Below are 10,592 nucleotides of genomic sequence, written 5' to 3'. Positions count from 1 at the left end.
TTTTAATGCTGAAAAAAGATAATATTCAGAAACATACAGATCAATATGACTAATGGAAGCAGATGTCAAGCTCTTGCTAAAACTCTTTTATATAAATTACATGCATGGGTCACAAAATTACAAACAGTAGGAGTAGGCTAGATTTTTAAGGGGAAGCAGGCAGACAATTTGCAGATAATTATTGAGATCCACAACCTCCACTTGCCTAAAGCATAACTAAGAACAAGACATTTAACTGGACTGCACTCCCAGGTCACCCCTGAAAAAGGCATGTGCCTAGTGGGTTTACCTAGTTAAAAATAATAAACAGCAAAACAATAATTTCATGCACAAAACAGAGAAATTAGGGATATGAGAAGTAGGAATTATGCTCTTTGACTTAAAGAAGGCTTTGGACTCAATAACTTTCTGAAGATGTTATAAAGAATGGAGATTTCAGAAAACAATGTATAACATGATCAGACTTATATGTTCATGCTTTCCTGGACTATTTCAGTTCAAAATGGGTGTTTTGGCTACATATGTGTCAGAAGAGCTGAAGGGGCTTCATGGAAGTATGGAGGGGCATTTTTTATATTTGCAGATGATTGCATTTAATTAGCAGATGAGGTGGGAAGAACACAAGAGATTGTCAAGACTCAATATAATTTCAAAGAGACATTAGGGTTGGAATGTCATATGAATAAAAGTATCAGGAAATAATGGTCATAAGATGGAAGAATACCTTCCCATCAAAATAAATAAATAATAAGAAGAATGTAGTGGAACTGAGGTAAGAGGGAATGAAGTATTTAAGGTTGGAAATATGGAGTTCAATGAGAAAAAAAAATTATAAGATGTTACATAACAGGGATGAGATGGACGTGAAATGGCTGGTATAACATGAGGGATTAGTGCATGAATGGGATATGAGTACAGACATGTTTATCTATGTAAAGGGGTGGGATATGACTACAGACATATGCTTATAGATATAAAGCACAGGAGGATATCTGTGGTAAATTTTTAGTAGATATACTTGGATGGGAAAAACATATAATGCGGCAATATGGAGGATGAAACAATGAAAGAAACAGGAGGACAAGGGTACCTATTTTAGAAAACTATGCACCAGATTTCAGTGATTTAGGAAATTAAAGTGTCCTGAGTTTCCTTGGGTTCCTTAGAGGCAGTCAACCCACCATCTGTGTCAGTGGCTGACAAATAGCACACTTGCCTTTGGAACTGGAGACCAAAAAGCTATAGGTTCTATTCCCAACCCAGGTAACTGGCTTCATTGTTGACACTGCAGTGCAGCAATAGGGGCATGCTGCAATTCAGATGAGATCCCATCTGCTTGAATTGGTGGCAGATCAAGCAGATGTAAAAGATCCCACAGCACTTATCAAAAGATTAGGGGTAGCTTTATTTTGACATATTACCATTGTAGATTCATATCCCAATGTATCCCCCACCTGTGGAACAAACTTCCCCAACATGTCAAGAAGAATAGCATCCTTGTTACCTTCAAAGTAAACCTAGATAATTGGAAAGGCAGCCTCAAATTCTCCTTTAGTCTATCTTCTGTTGACCTCCTTGTGGCTGGTGGGAATTTTTGAACAGTGAGTTTCGACTAGTCTTGTAATGGTCTACAGATTGCTTCCTAGTGCAAAAATATGAACCTGTAAGGGACAATGTTTCAAAGGACAAGTAGAGAGTGCTAAGTTAGATATAACATTGCATAAAAAAATAAAGGAAAGGTTGAAAAAGAGGAGTTTATTTATCTATTTACTGACATTGGTTTACTGAGAAAGTCTAACTGGATTGGAGCCCCATTTTTTTATTTCTTTATTTAATATTTGTTAACCAGGAAATTCTGACTTGGAACAAAGCCAATTTTCAGCAGAGGCCCAGGGAGAAACTCTCCAGACACGTCTTTGTAATGTGGGAGGAAACTGGAGCACCCAGAGGAAACCCACACAAACTCAGGGAGGACATACAAACTCTGCACAGAAGGCACACCAGCCAAGAATCAAACCAGGGAACTTCTTGCTGTGAGGCAACAATGCTACTGCTGCAGCACTGCACCATCTAAAGTCATTACTGGCAGGTCTTGAACCCAGGCCCCTGTACACTAAGGTCAGAGCAATGCACCACTATGCCAAATCAACTAACCATTTTCAATGAAGGCATAGAGAGAAAAGTTCCAAAGTATTACAAAATATTTTAAGAACAATAATTTTACAGTGTTTAGAAATAATAGAATACCATACAATAACACAAAAAACTACAGTTTAATTACACCAAATTAGAAATAATATGAAAACATTGGCTAAGAATAGATACAAATTATGTGAAATTGTTTGACAGTTAAAGATATTTTAGCCAGTTTATAGACAAATTACAGTTAAGTTAGTATAATACAAACACGAATTACAATATGAAATGAGATAAGAGCACATAGGGGAGATCATTTACAGAAGTATGGAAGTGAGTGAAAAAGGGAGAGTAAAGAAATGTGAAGCATGATCAGGTATTTGTTCACATTTAGGGATATAGTTTATCCTAGTGTTGAGCAAGAATAGAGACAGCATTTGACTAGGAAGCCTTTCAGAATTATTTTGAAAGATGGGAGGGAGGCTACTGACCTGATGGATAGAGATAAGTTGAAAAGGGGAGTTTTGCCTGAATGATGAATTATGGGAGAAGTGGTTCAAAGAGGAAGACAGGAAAGGTTTAAATGAATGCTGGGAAAGAAATAATATATGGAAATTAAGTCATATATATGAGATAAATGAAACAGAAGAGATAACAAAGACAGATAATAACACTGATAAAATTTTGGGGAATGACAAAACAAGGTCATGGTGCACAATAAATTAGAAATGAGAGTAAGGGTCTATGGGACAAACTTGGTAGGAGAAACATAAGAAATGTGTAAAAAGAATACACACTGAAAGCAATGAGGGTAAATGGATGTCATGTGAAATATGTATAATGATTTATAAGAATATCAAATGTTGTGGTAGTTCCTAGGCCATGGAGAAGTTACAAGAGGGACTGAATGAAAATAAGGGATGGAGATAGCAAGAAAAAGAATGTGAACTAGTTAGCTATGCTTTAAGCTTTTAGCTAGGGTCTGACACTGGTATAGGGTCACCAGATGAGAATAATGGACATATGGTCATATATAGTGAAGAGACTTTACTGGGAAGTAAAACAAAATGCTGCTCCTATAGACCGCTGAGAGGTGTTCTATGCCTGGCCTACAACGCATCATCTGATCCCACTCTGATGGACCTGTTACACATCTGCAAAACACATTGCATCAGCATTACCCAATTTAGGTATTTAAACCTCATCTGCAAGATAAATCGGACATGTTAGAGGAAGGGACAGGTATGTGTCTCACAAATCATCCCTTCTAGAGAGTTCTTCCCTTACTCCATTTAGGTGTAACCTGCACCAGTGGATGGGAATGAGAAGTTTACCCATGATCTGGCATCTATGAATGTATTAGACAGAAGCAGGTGTAAATGGTTCATCACCCATATCCAAGCCAACATATACCCCTTAAAATAACCCTAGGCTATCACAATTTGTCAGATACATTTGGGAAGCATGACTAAGAATAAAAAGGTCCCCTGGGGTTGTTAGTTTAATAATCACCCATGAACCTTCCATAGAGATTTGGAGTAAGAGCAAGAATAGAACACATGTGTGTGAAAGATCTGGTGGAAAGCAGTAAAGGAATGGAGGAGGAAGAAGATGAAGATGATCTGGAATAAGGCAATAAGGATATTTTCTGTGTGCCTTTTCCTCTGTGACTGTCCACCATCAATCCCACCTTTCATGTGTCTCAAGTTCATTTGTTCTCAATGAGAGGGGGCCCTGCCTGGACATGAGTAATAGCTGACCAGAGGGAGGCAACATCCAGATTGCCATGAAGGAGTGCATGGTCCATGTCGCTATTTATCAACCTTGGGGTTTAGCTTCACCCACCATAGTGGAACCATCCATGTTTTAGGATAAGCTGAAATTTACCTCACACTGATGAACTACTAAGTGCTACAACCACCAAGCCCTTACAGCCTTCCATCATTTAGGGCATCAGCTATCTGGGTATTTCAGGGAAACCCCTAACACCAACTCCTGTTGGCTGATATGATTAACCTCATCACTGCAGGGACATCATATACTCCTCGTAGGGTGCATGAGCACTCCCATATGTATGTCCCAAAGACTACCATCACAAGCTTTAAAGCACCTGGTAACAGACTCTGTCTTTTATGCATGTCTCTGTTTGTATGGGGGCACCTGTAGCTAATGGTAAATCATGCTTCCCTTCCCTCAGGGATGGACAATCTATATGTTGCCCATTTCCCATCCTCGTGGTCTGGTTCTTCCAATGCCAACTCAAACTCTGGTCATCTGATGCACGGTCATGGCTTTATCCCTCTGTGACACAGAAACAGAGTGAGCAAGGAGATTAATAATGCCTTGGGAGCTTTGTTAATCTGGGTTTTGAGGGGACTAGATAATTTAAGTAAAGAGGCATTCTGGGTATTATCATGGATAGGGTTTGTTAAGAGTTATACAACACAGGAATAGAAGATCTCTAAAGGAAAAAAAGGAGTGCTTATATGGAAGACATATAAAGCATACTTGTGATCACAGTTACTTTAGCAGTTATTTTCTTTCTCTATTTTATAGACCAAAGAGAAAATGATTCAAAAGGTTAAGGTGGTCAAGCACTCCTCTGTTATATATTTACAGGTAAGGTTGTAGCATGAACTAGAATGAATAAACACGAAGTTTAAGTCATCCTAGATGGTCACCTGATGGTTAAAAATTCTAGGCATGTGGTGGCACTAATTGAGATGGATCAAAAATAAGTAATAACTGTTCCACAGTTGGAGAGGAATTATTAAAATATTGCATTATAGTAACATTACAAATGAAGTGGAAACTTTTTCATGACCTAGGTGCATTATTAAAGAGAGTTGTGCTGACTCTCTGAAGGTAATTTCTGTGAATCAAAATAATGCAAATCATTTGCACTGAAAACTAGTTTTAGCTAATAAGAACTAAAGTTTTTTAAGAGGGAAACCACCCTACACTCACAATATGGGAGGGATCCCCCATTTATATATACTAACTTCATCATTGTAAAAAGTTGGGAAAATGGAAAGGTCAAGGTTCATTGAAAGTGTTTTTTCAGAGCAAGAGATTCAGTGTACTGGAACTCCTAAAGTTTGCTGACAGACAGTTGTCATGTTCCCACATATAGTGGAGACTACAGGTCATGTTTAAGTGGTCTAAATCAGTTGAAAAGTTCAAAAAGAGACATGCTAATGGTGTACTTGGAATGAAACTCTAATGGTGTGCTGGGAATAAATATCAAAAAGTAAGAAACAGATATTTGAAATTGTTGATAAACTAGAAACTGCAATTTTTCGTCCAAAACATAAATGTGTTAGTCAGACACAAGCGGCAAAGGTGAGGTACGTTTGCACTGCAATGTATGGCTGAATTTTTAATGGACTGAGAAGAGAAGAGGAGAGGAGTATTGAAAGACATTGAAAGATTAAGAGCGAGGATTGGTTGAGGTGGGATGAGAGACAGATATGTGTAGTTACACACTTTCAGGGAGTATCAAAAACACAAAATAATTTTGTTGAAAGCCACTTTCAGTGGTAATGGAGTTTGCACTTTGCCCCACTGTTGTGCATTTGTGAGGTTTACACACACATCTATATATATATATATATATATATATATATATATATATATATATATATATATATATGCAGTTATGTGGTATGGAAGAACAGCTGTATCAGCTAGCCACATGGAGGTCTGAACCTTGGATCTAGATGAGTGTCACTCTTAAAGTAACACCCCGACCCCATGTGTAAAATGGGAAAAAGGGGTTGTTGTGTTTATATATATATATATATATATATATATATATATATATATATATATATATTTTTTTTAAGTCAGAGGTGTGTAGCTGGCCTCCCACATGGAGGGTGTAACATGCAAATAATATACTTTGAGATTTGCTGAAAGTGGCTTTCGGTGACTTGATTTTCTGGCACTACAACTTATTGAAATTTCCTTTTGTGAGTCAACTAAATCTGTCTGACACCCCTATGTGGCAGAAGGAAGGCCTTGAAATGGTGAAAGAAGGCTAGAGTGGGACGAGAGACATGTGCAATCACTAGATATCAGCTTAGCAGCAATTTAACATGGCATAAACAGGCTATACCATTCCAATCCTTTCTTACACATAACTTTAACCTACAGTTATGAGCAGCCTGACAAAATGGCTCAGTAACAACATGGCAGTGATCATTTTTGTCCATAAAACAGTGACCCTGCTTTACTGAGGATTATTCTTAGTAATTATGTTGTTATGAAATTGTTTTGTCCAGTAAAGAGGCAATTTTCTATTCTGGACAATAATGCTAATAATATTTCAGCTATAAAAATTATTGAAAAAAATGAGAATTTAGTACTATCCCAGAAATAAAGGAAAGGCATTTCTTACTAAAAGAATAACACTTGGTGTTATTATTCAAAGTTTTGACCTATTATATCTAAAACTGAGTGTCTAATCAGAAATGCAGCTGTAGTTAAAGGGCACTTACCTGGGGAGATAACAGTTGTCACTGAGGTCCTGTTTAACGTATTTATGCCACTTCTTGCAGTAAGCCTGAAGTGCAAGGTCATCTTGGTCTTTTGATGACACTAAGATTAAAGTGATAGTTGAAGATATGGAGGTTGTCCCCATTGTGACCTTCAGGGGTTCAAAGGAAGAACTGGTATGTGGCAGATGTTGTTTGGTATAAAAAGGTCAAGAAAATTCACTTTGGTGTGGGAAATCTGGGCTATTCAAGCATAGTGGGTAAGATAGTCCTGGAAATTTTAGTGGTGGGTAAAGATCTAGGAGCTTTAATCATCCTTGGTTAAATCATGCTGATCACTGCAGAAGGACAGTGGGAATGTTTGACAGAATGATGAGGTAGATAGCTAGGATTGGTCCCAAAAATGCTGCATCCATCCTCTCTGTGTGCATAGATGTAGTAAAGTATGTATATATTTATGTCATAACTCTCAGCTGTACCTCTCTGTGAGAAACATTCCTCATTTTGGATCTTAAAATTTGTATTTTTCCATGCTGCTCCCCACAGAAAGAGTTTGGCACATATTCATTGTTAATTTTATTCTTTTAACAAAGATTAAAATTGTTTTTAACAAACATCTCTGGTAAATAGTATTGAATAATACTGAATCATATTAATTCATTAAATGAACTGCTTTTAGATATGAAGAAACAATTAATAACCATGCTGTAAACTTCCCAGGTGAAGTCATCAGCAAACAGATGCAGAGGTGGCACCCTGAACAGAAAAAGAAAATCGAATTTCGTTGACTTTATTTAAAGTCAGAAAGTTGACTTTTAGTAGTGTATTAAAAATAATAGTCAACTTTCTGACGTTCTACTTTGTTTTTGTTGTTCAGAACTATACTTATGCGAGCATGCATAGAGTTCAGAGGAGAACCAATATATTTAAAAAAAATCAGGTGTTCTCAAACAAGCTGGCAGCATACTCATTCCACATGCAGAATAAGATGATTATGCCTTACTACAAGTCTTCATGCCAGAAACATCACCAGAGACGCAGCTCATCAGGCTGTTACATAAAGCAACAATTAGCAATTCCTATTGGCTGAGGCAGCCTCAGGTGACTGAGCCACCCTGTGATTCAAAGTGAAAGAAGGAATTAATGGATGGCTACAGAAAAAGGAGCACATGAGCAAGATTTGTTTTTATTAAATATAGTATTTTTTCCACAAGGACTTTGCCAGCATTTAGGAAGGTAAGTACTTTTTTTAAGTTTATTTAAGGTTGCTAGTGTGTGTGTGTGTGTGTGTGTGTGTGTGTGTGTGTGTGTGTGTGTGTGTGTGTGTGTGTGTGTGTGTGTGTGTGTGTCCATGTGAGTGTACTGAAGACATAGAAGCTCTCACCTATCCCTTATTTTGCTTCATGTTTTGGTCTGTTTCTTGTAAAATCTGTGTTTTTTTCTGGCATAACGGTGAGGATTGCAGTCATTAAATAAAGACAGTCATTAGTTTTAGACTTAATAGCCTTCATAAAAAGCAAGCTAATGCAATGCCTGTTATTCTAGCAAGTTTCTAAATACATAAGGGCAATATCTGTCCTTGATTTTGGTCCATTGCACACCTTTATCTTTTAGCTTTCCTCCTGTTTTTTGAGCTAGGAAGTTGTGAGGTATACAGGGGGTTGTTTTGGATTACATACTGTATTCTGACAGCAGTGATGCATTCCCATGTGGCAATTATTTATGTATTTATTTATTCATTCATTCATTCATTTGGCTGCAATCAAACATCTGAGGTGCACTGCCACATTCATACACATGGCTGAAACTGATGGCCACCTGTGTGGTGTGTGTGTGTGTGTGTGTGTGTGTGTGTGTGTGTGTGTGTGTGTGTGTGTAGGGGGTTAAAATCAATTACTCTGTTCAATTGCTACCTTTGATTTATTACAATCTGATATCTGAGGAGTACACAGACAACAAATGAGGCTTTTATTGCTGGGCCCTGGGACTTTCTGCAGGTGAAAGTGAATGATGCTGCTATCATTTGTTCAAGTTATGCAACTATTATTCGGGCTTTGCTGATCTAGTATGCATTTGTGTGAAGACAGCTAGAAGACTTGACTGTGGCTGTTTTTTAACACAATTAGACATGAGAAGTATGTGAAGGTAAAGTGACTATAATTGATAGGTATGGGGGATGTTTGTAGATGAAAATGAGTATTTGTGTGTTTGAGGGAGGGACTGAGGTACATCCAAAAGCAGCAAGTTGACCATAATTATTTTCACTTTCAATCACAGTCAGACATCAGCTTTGTACACATAACATGCTCTACATGGCATGCTGGGAAGGGTGTGTGTGATAGCAACTGATCATTGGCACACTGGTACAGTGAGTAACATTGTCATCTCACAACACTTGGTTCTTCACTTGAGTTTTTGGATGTGATTCCTTTTGTGTGAAGTCTGCATGTGCTCTTTGTCTGCGTAGGCAGGTTTTATCCAGGTACTATAGTTTCCTCATCTAAGCTATCAGCCTATTAATGTATGCCTGTGGTCATTTGCTTTTTTGCTTTCATGTCAGTCTAATGCCAGAGTGATACATAGAAGGTAACTCTCTTTTTTTAGAGGGGTAGGGAAGTGGACATCAGAATTTTTCCCAGATAGGCCGTATATATTCTTAAAAAACATTTGCCTTACCAGTATATTGGTAACATCTATTGTGTCAGCTATGAAGATTGAACTTTAGATACAACCTATGTTTTCCTTGGAAGAAAAAGTCTGAATTTATTTATTTTTTATTTATTTGACATTTGTTAACCAGGTTAGTCCCACTGAGTTAAAAGCCCATTTTCAGTGGAGATCCGAGGAAACAAAATCTAGAAAGTTACACACAAATTTTAATTGAACAAAGATAAATATAGTTTAAATTATATAATATAGTAAAAGTAAAAAAAAGTACAACATGGAATATACACAAAAAAATTAAGTTAAATACATTTATAAAAAAAATAGAATGGCATCAGTATAATAGACATATGCCAATATCAAAAGTACAGAATATGTAATTTACAAAAGAGGCATGGAATGTAAAATAAAAAAGTAGATTAAAGTCAATGTACTAAAAAAGAGCCGATAATTACTTAAAAAAACAGATGAACAACATACCAAATGACATATATTTTTAAGATATAGTGGATAGTAAATAGTCACAGTACTACATGAGTATAACTACTTAAAAATGAGAGAAAACCAGATTTATAGGAAACATAACCATAAAAATTATAATAGAGGAAAAATAAATAAATAAATACATACATACATAAATAAATACACATATACATACATAAAATGAATTTAAGGAAGAGAGAAAAAGGTGGAAGAAATGGGAGGGTTCAAGTAGGCTCCAGGCACGGGTAGGTCCATAAGTTTAAAAGAATCAGTTTTAGTTGGTTTTTGAATTGATTCGTATTTGGGATGCTTCTAATAGAGTTCGGAAGTTTGTCCCTTGCTAAAGACACATTATAATTATAAAGTAGTTTATCAATACTTTTGTTAGGTTTATGTATGTCAAGGAGTTACTGTCCAAAGCTTCTGAGAGATCTAGTGGGGGAATAAAAAGAAACAAGGAAAGACAGGGATGGGTATGAAATTGGTTTATGTAAGATAGAGTGAGTAATCTTTAGCTGTGAGATAAGAATTTCTTTCTTTGCTTATATTTTGTTCAGGCTATCACTGGATCAAAGAACTAGGGAAAAACAAATAAAATGTACCTCACAGCAACTACAACTCTGTGACGTCTGGAACCTAGCAACTCCTAGACCATGTCTTAAAACAGTTACTTTCTCTGCATTCATTACAATGCAGTCTTATCTAGCTAAGGTGGTTAAAAAGATAGATAAGAAGCCAAAAAGACAAAGGAAAACATAAAAAATAAAAAGAAGTAATCTGTATGGTATGGAGGCAGGAAGGCTGAAAGAGGAA

Source organism: Protopterus annectens, chromosome 3.part0 (assembly GCF_019279795.1).
Source record: "Protopterus annectens isolate FY-2018-M chromosome 3.part0, PAN1.0, whole genome shotgun sequence".
Classification (NCBI taxonomy): domain Eukaryota; kingdom Metazoa; phylum Chordata; order Ceratodontiformes; family Protopteridae; genus Protopterus; species Protopterus annectens.
The sequence above is the reverse complement of the archived record's forward strand: the minus strand, read 5'-3'. Positions refer to the sequence as shown.